Genomic DNA, 15,974 nt, shown 5'->3' with positions numbered 1-15,974 from the left:
CCAGCAAGCCAGACCATTCCTGCAGCCTCGTTGACCCTCCTCATCTCCAAACAGATAGACAGCAGGGATTTTATCTCCTCTCTCCTAAATTAGAAGAGCTTGGAGCATAAGGAAAATCTCCAGGCTGGGATATGGGATGCTGAAAAGCATTTGTTAATAATTCAGCTCAAACATAATTGCAATTACGTACAGTTGGTTACAACCACTGCTCCCTCTGGTCCTGAAAACCTCCCATCCCTGGAAGTGTCCAAGGCCAGGTTGGATGGAGCTTGGAGCAACCTGGTCTAGTGGAAGGTGTCCCTGCCCATGGCAGGGGGTTGGACAAGATGATCCTGAAGGTCCCATCCCAAACCCAAGCCATTCCATGATTCTACGATTCTGAACTTGAAGCTGCTATTGCACAGCTTGCAGACCCAGTAAGGCATCATCCAAGTCTCCCCCAAAACACCCAAGAGCTTTTTCTCCTCTAAGACACCTCAAAATTTGGGCACACAAGCTGGACAGGCACCACCATCACATGAGGACTGTGGTCTTAGTCAAGGGATGTCACATGCTGGTAAATCATAGAATTCCAGAAAGGTTTGGGTTGAAAGGGACCTTCAAGATCATCCCATTCCACCCCCTGCCATGGGCAGGGACACCTTCCACTAGCCCAGGGTGCTCAGAGCCCCATCCAGCCTGGCCTGGAACACTTCCAGGGATGGGGCAGCCACAGCTTCTCTGGGAAACCTGTGCCAGGGCCTCCCCACCCTCACAGGGAAGAATTTCTTCCTAATATCCACTCTAAACCACCTTCCTTCAGTTTAAAGCCATTCCCCCTTGTCCTACCACAAATAATATGGGAATTTCAAGGGGAGGGAAAGAAAGATTAAGGAAAAAAGCATTCCTGGCTGTGTATGCCTCCATTCCAGGGCTCCTGAGCAATCTGCTCATATGGGATTTTTCACAAAGCAGCCACACAATAGCAGGTTTGGGAGTTCCCTCATACCATATTTGAGTCTCTGACATTTCACACAGCAAAGAAATGGGTTAAACCAAAAATCTGAGTCACAACACCTCCGAATTTGCCTGGTTTTTTTCCACATGTAGGAAAATAAGGGAGGCACCTCCCTCCTCCACACAGAAGCATCACAAGAAGATTCATTATAAATGGGAAAAAAAGCAACAAGTCTCAGCAATGAGCGTGACCAAAATCTCTCATGGAAGAAGAAAATGTTTTATTTTGCAGAAATAAGGACTATGGCAACAGCTTTGGGATTAAATCCTACAGCACGGCTGTCTCCTGCACTCCTTTACTCCATGCACCAGCTGATGGAGGAATCCTACAAGGGGAAAAAAAATACATGGCCAAGTTATTCAAGACTAGAATCAAAATAAATGTGCACAGCAAGGGGAAGGAGGACAAATAAAGTCCTCAATAACCTCAAAAAAATTGTATTTTTGCAACTCCTGGCTTTGCAGGGGGAGGAGGACAAGAACAAAACAAACACTACACAATGGAGAGCATAAAACGTTTTGCAGTTATTTTCTGCTTTTATTTAGGGAAGAGATGACAGGGAGAGGGAAGAAATCACCACCTAACCCAGTACAAGCATTTATTTTAGAAAAAAAAGGCAAATTTGCTAAAAGAATGTAACTATAGGTATTGCAGCCTGGTTTGACTTCATTCAAGGAGAGGCTGGAAAATATTTTCTGGATTTTGCTTGGAGCATCCCAGCAGATGAGCAGCCAACACACCTCAAGTGCCCTTGGGAGAGTTTTTCCCCACTGCTTTGCATCCCAGCAAAAAAACCATTAAAAACTACCTGCTGATACACCAGTTCTTCTTATTTTTTGTACCAATCTTCAGAATATATTTAAAAAAGCAACTGATCACCAGTGCAATCTTCGCTTTTTTAATGGAGCTGCACATAAAATAGGCATGAAAAAAAAAATCCATCCTGCCCCTTTTTTTTTAAGTTAAATGCTATTTTTTCCACCATCAGAAAAGCTGCAAAGCAGGGATGTGCCCATGCACTGCAACAAAGAGATGGCACCTGCCTACTGAATTTCCTGACTAGTGACACTATGAAGAAAAAGGGTTTTAAATAGAAACCTCCCTGCAAGTGTTAAATCAGATTAATTTAACTCTTTTGCATTATTTTAATCTTCCATGCCACCGTTTGCAAGGCAAGTAGAAAAAAAAAATAGGGAGTAGGATTCTTATCTCGCCCATATTCCTTTGGAAATAAAGTGTATTATTAAAAGCCACAAATAACCCTTCTGACAGCAAAAGACACACACTTCCAGCTCCTTTGGAGAAGGAAAAGAGCACAAATTTTCTAGGAAGCTTTCTGGGCACTCAACATCAAGTGATGGGCACGAGCTTCCCTCCAACCTTGCAAATCTTAACACCAAAGCAAGTTTGTGGCCACAGTTTGTATTTGTACATGTCAAAAAGTCTGCTACAAAATAAAATGGAGTTGGAAAGGTTGGTGATGCCACTGTAGGACAAGTTGCAGTATTTCCTCTGCCCCAAGAGCCACCACAGAGGCACATCCCAATACTTGAGTTGTGGGTTAAGCTCATGTTTAAGGAGCTGGAGTATATTTAGACCAAATGGATCATGCTGTAGGCAAATGCACACGCTCTAATGTCAGAGAATGGTTTGGGTGGGAAGGGACCTCCTAGATCACCCAGTTCCAACACACTGCCATGGGCAAAGACACTTTCTACTAGACCAGGTTGCCCCAAGCCCCATCCAACCTGGCTTTGGACACTTCCAGGGATGGGGCAGCCACAGCTTCTCTGGGCAACCTGTGCCAGGGCCTCCCCACCCTCACAGGGAAGAATTTCTTTCTAATACTGAATCTAAATCTACCCTCCTTCAGTTTGAAGCCATTCCCCCTTGCCATATCACTCCAGGCCCTTGTCCAAAGTCCCTCTCCAGCTCTCTTGGAGCCCCTTTAGCTACTGGAAGGGGTTCTAAGGTCTACCTGGAGCCTTCTCTTGTCCAGTCTGAACACCCCCAGCTCTCCCATCCAGAGCAGAGTTTCTCCAGCCCTCTGATCATGTTTGTGGCCTCCTCTGGACTTGCTCCAACAGCTCCATGTCCTTCCTGTGCTGGGGACCCCAGAGCTGGATGCAGTGCTCCAGGTGTGTCTCACCAGACCAGAGTAGGAGGGGTAGAATCCTCTCCCTCTCCTGCTGCCCACACAGCTTTGGATGCAGCCCAGGACATGGCTGGTTTCTGGGTTGTGAGGGCACGTTGTCAGCTCATGTCCAGCCTCTCATCCACCAGCACCACCAAGTCCTTCTGTGCAGGGTTGCTCTCAATCTGTTCATCCCCCAGCCTTGATTGACACCACGGGTGGAAACACATGACCAACCGTGTGGAAGGACCAAGTCAGTCATTCATCCATCCAGTCTCACAGGGATCAGACACAGACACACAAGTCCCTTCCAGAGCAGCCTTTTCCCTGATGACAACTCCAACCCCATATAAAACACCCTCAGAGGCTCATCCTGCCCACCCAGAACCCTCTGGTGTCATGGATTCCCACGGTCTCCTGCAGCACCAGTAACTCTCAGAAGGCCCATTAAAATCCACCAACCCACCTCGCTTCCCAAGCCAGCTGAAGTGTGGGAAGGAGGATAACAAAGATGGGAAAAGTAAATTAGACTTTTTTCAACAGTTCATTCCATTTCCATCGAGCAGAATGTGTTCGTGGCACAGGCAGGGAATCGAAAGCATTATTTTTATCTTGATATTATTTACCCTTTCACACTTGCTATTTAAAAATCCCTGAAATCCCTGAAGAACCAACAATTCAAAATACCATTTGATATATATATTTATAAGCAAGGGGAAGCACAGATTCATTCATTTTAAGCTTGACTCCTTCTTTCTTTTTTAATTAGATTTGAAGTGCTCTAATATCAATGTGCAGATTTCTCACGACACAGAAGTATTATTTCTCCTCCTCTCCCAGTAAAGATTCTCCAGGTCCAGAGAAGACTTGGAGACCTGGTCACACCTGTGAGGTGCATGAGGGGGAGTAAATTATGAGAGGTTTAAAATATTTTTAATTAAAAAAAAAATAAATCAAGAGAGTTGTGAGAAAAGGAATGACGTTTCCTGCACAAGAGAGGATGGGAATAAAGGACTTTAATACTGAAATCTCTGTTCTAGTTTCTGTAGGAATCTCAGCTGAATAATGTGCAATCATAGAATCATGGAATGGTTTGGGTTGGAAGGGACCTTCAAGATCATTTAGTTCCAACCCCCAGCCATGGACAGGGACACCTTCCACTAGCCCAGGTTGCTCCAAGCCCTGTCCAACTGGCCTTGGACACTTCCAGGGACGGGGCAGCCACAGCTTCTCTGGGACACCTGTGCCAGGGCCTCACCACCCTCTGAGTCAAGTCAGGAGGAAACAGGGATGGAGATCCAGATCAGGAGCCTGGATGGAAGCAGGATGTGTGGCTGCACTGCTCAGCCTCTCCCACGTCCATCAAAGCCTCATCAGTGGTGGTTGGGCTAAGTCTTAATTGCATTAATAAACACAAACAAATCATCAAGGTGAGAGGCTCTGGAGAGAGCAAGAGGAGTTATTTATTGCTTGGTTGATCACTGGAAAGTGGGAATTAGCACATTTAGCACCCTGGAAAAAGTCCAGAGACCAACTTGGAGATGAGACGAGATGGAAAAGGATGTTGTAGCTGGCGAAGACGGTGGTGCAGGAATGAAACAAGGAGTCAGACAGCACTTGCCCTGAGTCATTGGAGATTTAAAGATCTGAACCATCTGCCTTCACACCATGGAGAGGGAACTTTCATAAGGGCATGGAGTGGTAGGACAAGGGGGAATGACCTTAAGCTGAAGGAGGGTACATTTACATTAGATATTAGGAAAAAATTCTTCCCTGTGAGGATAGAGAGGCCCTGGCACAGGTTGCCCAGAGAAGCTGTGGTTGCCCCATCCCTGGAAGTGTTCCAGGCCAGGCTGGATGGGGTTTGGAGCAACTTGATCTAGTGGAAGGTGTCTCTGCCCATGGTAGAGGGTTGGAACTAAATGATCTTGAAGGTCCCTTCCAACCCAAACCATTCTGTGATTCCATGATTAGTACCTTAGAAGAAGTCTAGAATCCAACCTGGAGTTGAGATGAGTTGGAAAACGATGTCACAGCTGGTGAAGATGGTGGGGTAGGAAGGCATTGAGGGGTCAGAGAGCAGCTGGCCCAAGTCATTGTGATTTAAAGACCTGTACTGGCACCCTGACCACAGCAACACAGCGACTACCAAGGAAGGATGAGACACTGAATGTTCACAGCCCCACTGCAAAGGGAAATACCAGCCTGGAAAAGGAGACAAATGCTGGATAAAATATAAACCTTATTGGTACAGAATAAAAAAAAAAACGGAGTGAGAGGAATCTCCATATTTTAGTCAATCCTTCCCAGCCCACACTACAGAGCCAGTAAAAATTCAGGATTCAGCAGGATGAAGCACAAAGCAACCCTTGAGGCCACCACCCCACGCTTGCCTTATCCCAGGGTTTACAAACAAACAACTACTTGTTTCCACAGCACTTCCAGACGTGAGGATCCACCTCGAGCTCCAAATGTCACGGAAAACTCCAAATGCAAAAAAGCAGAGGCTTTGCAGCACATTTTCACTGTGCTGGTGGCAGAATGAAATGTGCTTTTAGGTTTCCCAAACCCTCTGCTTTTTGATTTGCACACAAAGGCACCGAGTTCTGTGGGAACAGGAGGTTTTCCCTGGAAAAGTCCACCCCGGTGCCAGGTGCCGGAGGTTAATTGTACCACGCAGCTCAGGGGAGCTTTTATGAAAAGCTTCCAACCACAAACAGTTTTTAAAGTACAAAAGCAACAAAAAAAAAGTTTCTGCAGTCGAGGACCGCTGCAGAAAGCGGTGCTTTGTACTTTTAAAAGTGATTTTACTTCCTCTCCTTGTATTTCCACATCCATCCCACTGCTTCAAACTTCCTGACTCAGCCTGGAAGTGGGAAAAAATAGTAAATAAACATCGTTATACCCTCTGTGAGGTTCAAACTGAGCCTGTGAGGTTACAACACAGTCACAGAACAGTTTCCAACGTTGTCATTGTGCTGGAGGTTGATAAATTGGGGCTTCATTGTGTGGAGCAAGTGTGGGACAGTGGCAAAGTGGGTGCAGGGACATCTCACCTTCACCTGGTCACCGGTGACATGGGACACAGCTGTGGGACACAGTACCCTTGGCATGTGTGTCCCTCCCTGCTCACAGCCCTGGGCAAGGCCAGCCCTGCCACCAAATTACTGTCACACACACAGCCCTGGGCAAGGGCAGGCACAGTCCCTAATTGCCACACACACCCCCTGTGTCCCCATGCCACACACATCCTGTGCCAGCCCTGTCCCCAGGTCACACACTTAGACCCACTGCCAGCCCAGTCCTGTCCCCATGTCCCCAGGTCACACACAACACACGCACCCTGTGCCAGTCCTGTCCCATTGTCACAAAGTTACACCCAGTGCCAGGCCAGCCCTGTCCCATTGTCGCACACAAACACAGTGCCAGCCCTATTCCCCAGCCCTGTCCCCATGGCACACACACACCTGTCCCTGTGCCAGACACAAACTGTGCCAGCCCTGTCCTCATGTCATATACACCTCCAGCGCCAGCCCAGCCCTGTCCCCAAGTCCCCATGTCACACACACACCTGTCCCCACGCCACACACCCTCAGTGCAGCCCAGCCCTGTCCCCCTGTCACACATACGGTGCCAGCCCAGCCCTGTCCCCAAGTCCCCATGTCACACACACACCTGTCTCCATGTCACACCCCCGCTGTGCCAGCCCAGCCCTGCCCCCATGTCCCCTTGTCACACACACACACACACACCCCTGTCCCCATGTGCCCATGTCACACTCACCCCTCTCATACACACCTCTGTCCCTGTGCCACACGCACACTTGTCCCCATGTCACACCCCCTGCGCCAGGCCAGCCCTGTCCCCAAGTCCCCAGGTCACACACAAACCTGTGCCCATGTCGCACACCCCCTGTGCTAGCCCTGTCCCCGTGTCACACCGCCCCTGTGCCAGCCCAGCCCTGTCTGTCTGTCTGTCTGTCCCCGTGTCCGCCCGGTCGGCCGGCGCGCGCCCCTCACCTGCCGCCGCGCGCCCGTCACCGCCGGCACCCAAAATCACGTGACCGCCGCGGCCCCCGCCCGCCCCACACCACGTGACCGCCCATCTCCCCCACACTTTGTAGTCCTCATTCAATAGTTCCGCCGCCGCCGCCGCCGCCGCGCACTACGGACTACAACTCCCAGGGTGCATCGAGGCGCGGCGTCCCGCCCCTTCACCCGGCCGCCAATGGGAGGAGGGGACGGCCCAGATGGGCCCCGCCCACGTCCCACGCTCAGCACCTCCCTCCTCAGGGCGCGGTCGTGGCCGCCCCTCGGGAGCCGCTGCGGGGGGATGGTTCGTGTTCCCACTTTCCTCCTCCTCATCGTCACGGTCCTCCTTCCTTCCCAACCCTACGTGGGGAACCCCCAGGAGCGGCTGAGGAAGCTGGAGGGCTTTAGTCTGCAGAAAGGAGGCTCAGGGGGGACCTTATCACTATAACTCCCTGACAGGAGGGTGTAGCCAGGTGGGGGTCGGGCTCTGCTCCCAAATAACAAGAGATAGGACGAGAGGAAACGGCCTCAAGTTGCACCAGCGGAGGTTTAGATTGGATATTAGGAATAATTTCTTTACTGTGAGAGTGGTCAAGCATTGGAACAGGCTGCCCAGGGCAGCGGTGGAATCCCCATCCCTGGAAACACTCAAAAAAAGTGTGGATGTGGAACTTGGGGACAGGGTTTAGAGGTGAAATCCCCATCCCTGGAATTGCTCAGATAACTTGTGGATTTGGGACTTAAGGACAGGGTTTAATGGTGAACTTGCAGTTCTTGGTTAATGGTTGGACTCAATGATTTCACAGGACTTTTCTGGCCTTAATAATTTATGATTTTCTCGCAGGTCTGCGCCCTCCTTTGTAGCCACGCAGTAGCCCAGCATACCACATACACAAATAAATAAAATAAAAACCATCGACTCTCTGCCACTAAAACCACTAATTCTCTTCAAAACATCACAAATTGCAGACTGAGACTGGAGATTCACCAAAAAAAAAGTGCTTTGATACAGCAGTCCAGGATACAACTGTACCTGGGAGGGGTTTGCTTTTTATTTGCAAAGCGACAGCAGCTTTTACGTGGTGGTTGGCTTCACAAAAGGAGTTATAAAGAGGATTTTCTTGATAGAGCCTTTAACCAACAATTCATTTTAACAAGGGCTTGGCAACCCAGCTGCCTGTTCAGAAATGTAGTTCTGCACCAGTGGCCCTGCTAAAAAAAGCTTTAAAAGGGCTGAGGGGCCACCTGAGCCTCCATAAACTTCAGGGTTTTACAGCACTGAACTGCTATCGGAGCAGTTTCCTCGATCTTTTGCTGCATTGATAATCATTTATTTCTGTGGACTCCGAAGAAAATCCCTTAGGAGAAAGGACATAAAAACATACTGATAACGGAATACAGCTGTCTGCTTGTTGTCTGCAAAATCTTCAGCTGCATGTACAACACACTGTGTCTTGCTGGGTGGGGGGGTTTTTTTTGTGGAGAAGGAAGAGCGGGCTAATCCTGCAAGAATCACAGATTACACTTCAAAAACCATTGTGAAAAATTAGCAATAATTTTCGGTGCAAATCATATTTACCATCAGCACAAGCCTCATGAAAGTAAATAAGAAAAGAAATATATAAACATATGTCAATATAAAACAGGCAAAGTGTTGCAAGGGGTAGCAACCATAAAAATTACAGTGAGATAAAACTCATGTGGCTGCTTCGGTTTGCAGGCTACATCTTGCTGGTTTTGCATTTTGGAGCTGAAGAAATACTGCTTAATCAATAAGTGTATTATTCACACGATAATAATGTTTCATATTCTCCCGGGACATTTTTCTTCCGAGGAATTTGAGCTTTTCCAAAGCTTCCTATTCCGTGCAGCAGGGCTGGTCCTTGTTCTTACCAGCTGCTTATTGATCTGTTACAGCTTTTAGAGGGAGCAAGGGTGGGGTTTTGGCGCGGGATGGAATTCAGGTCTTTTATGTCATGCGTCATCGAGATGTTGCTTTCTCTGAATTTAAGGGAAAAATGCCAAATAATTAAAAGCTTTGTTCCTTCTCGTAGTGGTAACATCTATTAATCTGATAAATATCCAGCCAGCTGTATGGGGACCAAAAGCCCCAAGGGCCAAAATTTTATTGAAACACTTCACTCTTCACGTTTCTAATCCTTCAGGGGGAGGAGGTGGCTCCTTTACCACGTGCTGTCTGGCAATTCCAAGCGATTTTATCCCAGGGTGAGCGAAACACACAGAGGTCAGGCCTGTGTAGCTGGAGGAGTTTGGCAAAGGTGACTTGGGGGTGAAGTTGTCAGTGAGTTCCTACTTTGGAAAACTGCCCTGATCCTTCTCCAAAGATGAAATGAAAGATCTCTCCCAGAATTTAAATGAACTCAGCAGTGGTGCTCACACCTCGTCCCTGCTGGGATGATTATCCAGTTGGGCTCACTGTGTCTTCAGGGAATTTCTTCTGCTGTTTGGAAGGAGTTTCCTTTTGGCTCACAGGTTTGTTTTGTGAATCGTCTTAAATCATAACCTTTTAATAGCTGTGCTATTAAAGTGTTTTTAGAAAGGTTATCCTGTTGTTCTGTCAATTACTTTTTTCCTAAGCTGTGTGGATTTGACTTCACTGTAACAATTTGTGTGACACCTTATTACATACTTAAAAAAAAAATTGTATGAAAAGTAAAGGTGTTTTTTTAGTTGGGTTTTGGGGGGTTTTTTTATGTTTTTAACATAATTTTAAAAATCAAAACTACTATTAACCTCTGTTTTGGATTGACTGGAAGCATTGATAGGTTCAGGAAAAGAGAGTTAATTAAATAACATCTCACAAAGTGTCAGTGACTGCTTAATTTATCCCATTAACACCCAGTTCTTCTGTCACTCCCAATCTCCATGAAAACACAGCAGCAAAACCATAAGGGAAGAACAAAGAGCGTCTTATCGTTGGGATCACCTGAAGAAGAAAGCCTGAATATTTGTCTGAAGTATGTACAACTAAATTTCTCCATATTTTAAAAAGGTCTAGGAATTATTGATTTAGAATAGTTTTTCATCTGTGCTTAAGGAGCCTCCATTTAAAAAAAAAATCAAACAAACAAACAAAAAAAAAACCTACCCAAAAACCCGACAAATCTTCTTTTCAGAAGTTTCTTTCTTTACTTGCTCCAATTTCTTTCAGATCTCAATGAGAATTCCCCCCTTCCTTCTCATATTTCTACCTCCTTTTGCTATTTTTCCCTCTTATATTCAGTAACTGGGCTGGGGTTGTAGCCTTCCTGAAGGATGCTAGACAAAAAAAAAGTAGCTGTTTTTTTTTAGCAGTTCTTAACTTTCCAATCCTGGATTAATTGGACAATGGCACAGTTGGAAGAGTGTTTTCTTCTTTGATAAAAATGCTGTTTTCCACTCAAATGCCTTATACACCAAAACAGTCAACTGCAAGGAGCACAGCGACAAATACAAGTTGGCCTGAATGCTTCACAAAAAACAAGGCTGATTCTTGTTTCCTATTCCCAGACATCCATGCTGGTGACCTGAGATTCCCTGAAAACGGCACAGCTCGGAGGGCTCGTCGCAGCACATCTGTGTGTTGTTACCTGTGAGCAATTTAATAAAAAGGATATTATAGCAACAATAAAAGAAACCTGGAAAAAAAGCCAGCTAATCCCCCAACAACCTTATTTCGGTCTATTTAAAGTCCAAGGGAGACTTGAATTCCAGGACTGAGCAAATTCTGGCATAAAAAGACGTTTTCATCAAGCGCTACAGTGGCAGCTCTACGTGTCCTGAGCTGGTGAGTACCTGGCACGTCACAGGGAGGAATCACGAGCCATAAAGAAATAATTTTCAGTACTTTGTGCCTTCCTGCATCAGTTACATCTGGATACATCTGCAAAAGCTGTGGATTTTAGTGGCATTAAGCCTGGATTTCTCAAATCGCTGGATTTGACCCTGCCTTTTCTAGAAACGTCTTGTCGCATCTGAATTAAGAAAATAAAAGCCCCAAGCCAAGATAAAAAACTTCGTCTCCCAGGCAGTGATAAGTCAATCACCCCATCAATAAAGCGTGTCCAATGCTCTCAGTAATCCCAGCGATCAGCTTTGCTTATGGAAGCTGGAGATATTAAGCCGAGCTCGGAGCAGGGATGACAAGTGGCAGTCGAAAGCGATGTTGACAGAGCTAAAGGAGCCCACGCTGAGAGCAACAGATGTAACACAACGGCGAGGGAACGAGGCTAAACCGGGAAAACTCGGAGGTCGGAACAAATCCCTCATCCCACTTAACTCCATGACAAAACACCGCTGATCTTTTGCTCGGTTCAGTGATGGTGCACTTGGATAATCAGGAGGGAAAATTGGTGGATGCAGAGGAGCAGTGGTACGGGAGTTGTTGGAATGAAGGATGGAAGGAGAGAGGCACAGAGAGTGAACTGAGGAGATTCCAGCTCTGGAAGTCTCAGTGCCTTGTTCTTCCCTATGAGTTCTTCCCCAAAGCTGGGGTTGGATCAGCTTGGAGCAACCTGGTCTAGTGGGAGGTGTCCCTACCCATGGCAGGGGGTTGGAAATTGATGATCCTTAAGGTCCCTTCCAACCCAAACCATTCTGGGACATCTAAAGGCACGAAAGTATCCAGAACATAACAGAAAGCCTCCTTTTTCTGATGCACTTGTGAAAAAAGTGAACCTGACAAGGATCCCCTGAAATATAAGTAGGTATATAGAAAAAAAAATAGAATAAATAAAAAATAGAAAATAAGGAAAAGGTCTGGATTTGAAACATTTAATTCTGGTTTAGTTCATTGTCTGGTTTTAAGGCTGAATTCCCACAATAAGAATCAAGTCTCTACTTTGTTACTGTTATTAGAGCAGCAGTTACTACCACTGATGAGGCAAAAATTGTCCTTTCTGCCTCTGCTCTCATCCAGTTAATAGGTTTTGTCCTGAATTACAGATTTTACAAGGCAAAAGATTGTTGTTTTCCACACATTTGTGCTGCACGATGTGGCGCTTAAGGACATGGTTTAGTGGGGGACTTGGCAGTGCTGGGTTTATGGTTGGGCTGGATGATCTTACAGGTCTTCTCCAACCTAAATGTTTCTGTGATTTTATGATTCTATACATCTCCCACAACACATTATCACTCTGTTCAATCTGCAAGTGCCACTGCAGAATCATTTTTGAATAATAACACTGGTCTGAGAAATGTGATAAAATCTCCCATTTCATAAAGAAAATTTTAAAAATGCCCAAAGACAAATACTGAGTTTTGGGGATTCGTTGCCAAAAGCAAATGTACTTTTTTCCAGTGTTTATGAGGACTGAGCTGAACTTCTGTCAAGGTTTCCATCCACATTATAAGACAGTAAGAGAAAGTCCAAAAAACAAGAGCAAGAAAGTCCAAAAAACAAGGGCAAGAAAGATCCAAGGTCTAGACCATGTAATTTCAAACAAAGATGAGTATGGTAGATCTAGCAAATTGAATATTTGGGGAAATGGGAATGACTTCTCAGATACACGAAGGCTTGCTGCAAAAAGAAATAGAAAAAAAGAAGCTCTTTTCCATGTCCACTGAGGACAGGTCAAGAAGCCATTGGCTTAAATTGGCTTGGATTGCTGGGAGAAGATTTAATTTAGATATGAAAAAGCACTATCCGGGATTGGGGATTGTAAAGCACTTGTAGAAACTGTCTGGGAAGGCCTGGGCTTTCAGCTGCTGGAAGTTTCCAAAACCAGATTGAATCACAAATCATCGTTGGAAACGTTTTGTGTGATGGTTCAGATGATGTGGGGGATGGACCAAATGATCTCCTGAAACCTCTCCCAAGGCTGCATATTCTGTGATTTTGACAATGTCAGTGGGAAGGGTTGGATTGATTAAGCTTCTAAGGAATTCAAATCTATTATGTTTTAAAAGAAACTTTTTTAAAATCAGTGTTGTTTCAGACCCAGGTGCCCATCTCCTCCTCCCACCACCATAAATGGATGCCAGAAAAGCACGGGGGAGATTCTTATGACCACTCCAACTATTTCCAGCTCAGGGATTTCCTGGCCTTTTGTGGTCCTTGCTGATCCCTTCTCCGAGTTCTCCACCTAGATTTAAACCCATAAAAATGCCCATTTATATTTTTCATGTCTGACACCTGCTGCACGAAGAACTTTCTTCTTTGTTTGATTTTGAATCCCATTACCTTCATTTGAAGATGCTAATCCTTGCACTAGAAAAAACAAATTGTTACTCCCACCCTCTTCTTCCTGCCTTTAAAAGATTATTTATATCAGTCAGGACCAGATAAGAGGATAATCTTATCCCAAGGCTGCTTATTTCCTTTAAATACCTTTTGTTAAACCTTTTTTTTTTAAATCCCCAAACATTTTATTTCCTGGGTTATTGATACCCTAAAGCCTGTTAACCCATTAAAAAAACCCTAAGAGTTCTGTAAGGTGCAATTAACCAGAAGTGAAATATTTTTTGCTTTCCTTCATCAAAGTTGCAACTAATTTGTCTGGTTCAGATGTCAGGTTTATAAGTGTGCAGTTCCCTGGATCTCTCCTGGATCCTCTCCAGTCTTCACGTACCAGGGAAGCTTTAAGTGAAACTTTGCACATTGTTGTTAATAATTCAGATATTTAATTTTTTATTTGCTCTAGAACTCTTGGGTAAGTATATCCACCCCTGCTGCTTTGTCTGTGTTTATTCTGTCTTTTTAATCTGTTCTTTTATAATTTTTTTTCAGACAGGCTCTTTTCTGAATCCTCTCCTCAAAGAGGACCTGGGATGTTTTTCAGTCCTATTTCTTTTGTATTTCTTCTTATTTCTAATAGCAGCATTTACCCTCCTGTTCAGCCATTCTGGCTTAATTTTTTCTCCAAGATAAAACCAGCAGTGGCTTGTTTCCTCCTCAACATTCTGACAGTGCTGTCAACACCTGTAAGGATTTAATTCCTCTACCTTCCCTTTTTAACTTCCTTTTTTTAAAGAACTTATTTCTGCCCAGTGCTGCTGCTGAATTTGGACAGAGATTTGGTGGGCTGCTCAGCCCCTGTTGCTCCCACTGGGATGTTGATCCAAGGTACCTCGTGGAATTTGCTGCAGAATGTTGAATTTATGATGAGGTTTCAAACAAGATTTTTATAGCAACCGAGGGTTACGTGTCTTCTTCTGGGGTCAGTCACCAGCTGCTGCTTCAGGCTCAGATGTGGCCTTTGCTCAGTCTCCGCGGAGGTAACTGGAGCCCCCAAAAACACTTGTATTGATTGACAGGACACTCAGCACGACCCAACAACGAGCATTGTCAGCTCAGAAACCAACCCCGTCCTGTGCTCATCCCCAGCAGGGTGGGCAGCAGGGAAGGGATTCTCCCCCTCTGCTCTGCTGTGGTGAGATCCCACCTGGAAAGCTGCATCTGGCCCTGGGGACCCCGACATAAGAAGGATGTGGAGCTGTTGGAGTGAGTCCAGAGGACCACAAGATAAGAAGGAAATTAAGCTCTTAGAGAGTGTCCAAAGGAGGGCAACAAAGATGGTGAAGGGCCTTGAGGGGAAGCCGTGTGAGGACACTGAGGGCAATTGGTGTGTTCAGCTGGAGAAGACTGAGGGGAGACCTCATTGCAGTTACAACTTCCTCAGAAGGGGAAGAGCAGGGCCAGGCACTGATCTCTGCTCTGTGGGGACCAGTGACAGGACCTGAGGGAATGTCCTGAAGTTGTGTCAGAGGAGGGTTAGGCTGGATATTGGGAAAAGGTTCTTCCCCCGGAGGGTGGTTGGGCACTGAAGAGGCTCCCCAGGGCAGTGGGCACAGCACCAAGGCTGACAGAGCTCAAGAAGCATTTGGATGATGCTCTCAGGCACATAGTGTGACTCTTGGGGATGGTCCTGCTCAGGGTTAAGGGTTGGACTCGATCCTGATGGGTCCTTTCCAACTCAGCATATTTTGTGATTCTATGAAGATGCTCAGAAGGCTGGAGCACTTCTGCTACAAAGAGATGTTGAGAGAGTTGGGGTTATTCAACCTGGAGAACAGAAGGCTCCTGGGAGACATTAGAGCTCCTTCCAGCACCTAAAGGGAGCCTGTGAGAAAGACTTTTTAGCAGGGCCTATTCTTATAGAACAAGGAGTATGGAATATTGCTTTTAAATTAAAGAGGGGAGAAGTAGATCAGATATAAGGTAAAGATCTTTACTATGAGACTGGTGAAGCACTGGACCAGGTTTCCCAGAGAAACTGTGGCTGCCCCATCCCTGGGAGTGTTCAAAGCCAGGTTGGATGGGGCTTGGAACATCCTGGTCTAGTGGAAGGTGTCCCTACCCAGGGTAGAGGGTTTGGAATGAGATGATCTTGCAGATCCCTTCCAATCCAAACCATTCCATGATTCTATGTCCTGCCTTTCCTACCTCTCTTTATTTTATTGTTGTTTCTTGGAGTTTCAATTCACAGAGATTGTTGTTGACATGTTTTGCTCTCTGCTTCCAGTATGTGGATTATCTGATATAGTGTCCCTTTGACTGTTTTCCCTCCACTAGGGATTTGAAATATGTATTTCCACTTCTCCATTCAGGCTCAAAAAGGCCAATTCCATCTTCTTTTTTTCTGAGATTTCCAGTATTTACATAGTAAAATGCCTACTGCCACTTCAGCTCCTATCTTGACAACCTTTTCAAATGTCAATCTTTTTGTTTTCCGTTTTCTCCTCGATTATTTACTTCCCATGACCTATTCTTCATTGAGAGGCACCACATTTGTGTCTTCATCTGGAGAAATGTCATCCCAAACCATATGCTCTTGTGCACTGTTTGGCTCCCCACACTCCCCACTTTAAAAAC

At 45.7% G+C, this 15,974-nt stretch overlaps 1 protein-coding gene across 3 annotated transcripts in view; it reads right to left on the bottom strand.

The window, feature by feature from the left end:
• TSNARE1 (t-SNARE domain containing 1) overlaps nucleotides 1-7,191 on the bottom strand; it is a 475,414-nt gene extending 468,223 nt beyond the window's left edge. For all 3 annotated transcript variants that reach the window (XM_018075435.2, XM_018075454.2, XM_018075450.2), the window contains exon 1: nucleotides 7,151-7,191. The gene's annotated coding sequence lies outside the window, so the exon portion shown is untranslated. The remainder of the gene's footprint in view (nucleotides 1-7,150) is intronic.
• Nucleotides 7,192-15,974: the final 8,783 nt, after the last annotated feature.

This window comes from Manacus vitellinus, unplaced genomic scaffold, assembly GCF_001715985.3.
Source record: "Manacus vitellinus isolate BGI_N305 unplaced genomic scaffold, ASM171598v3 scaffold_1_pilon, whole genome shotgun sequence".
Taxonomy (NCBI): Eukaryota; Metazoa; Chordata; class Aves; order Passeriformes; family Pipridae; genus Manacus; species Manacus vitellinus.
Note: the sequence above shows the minus strand (reverse complement) of the source record. Positions and strands in the feature narration are given on the sequence as shown.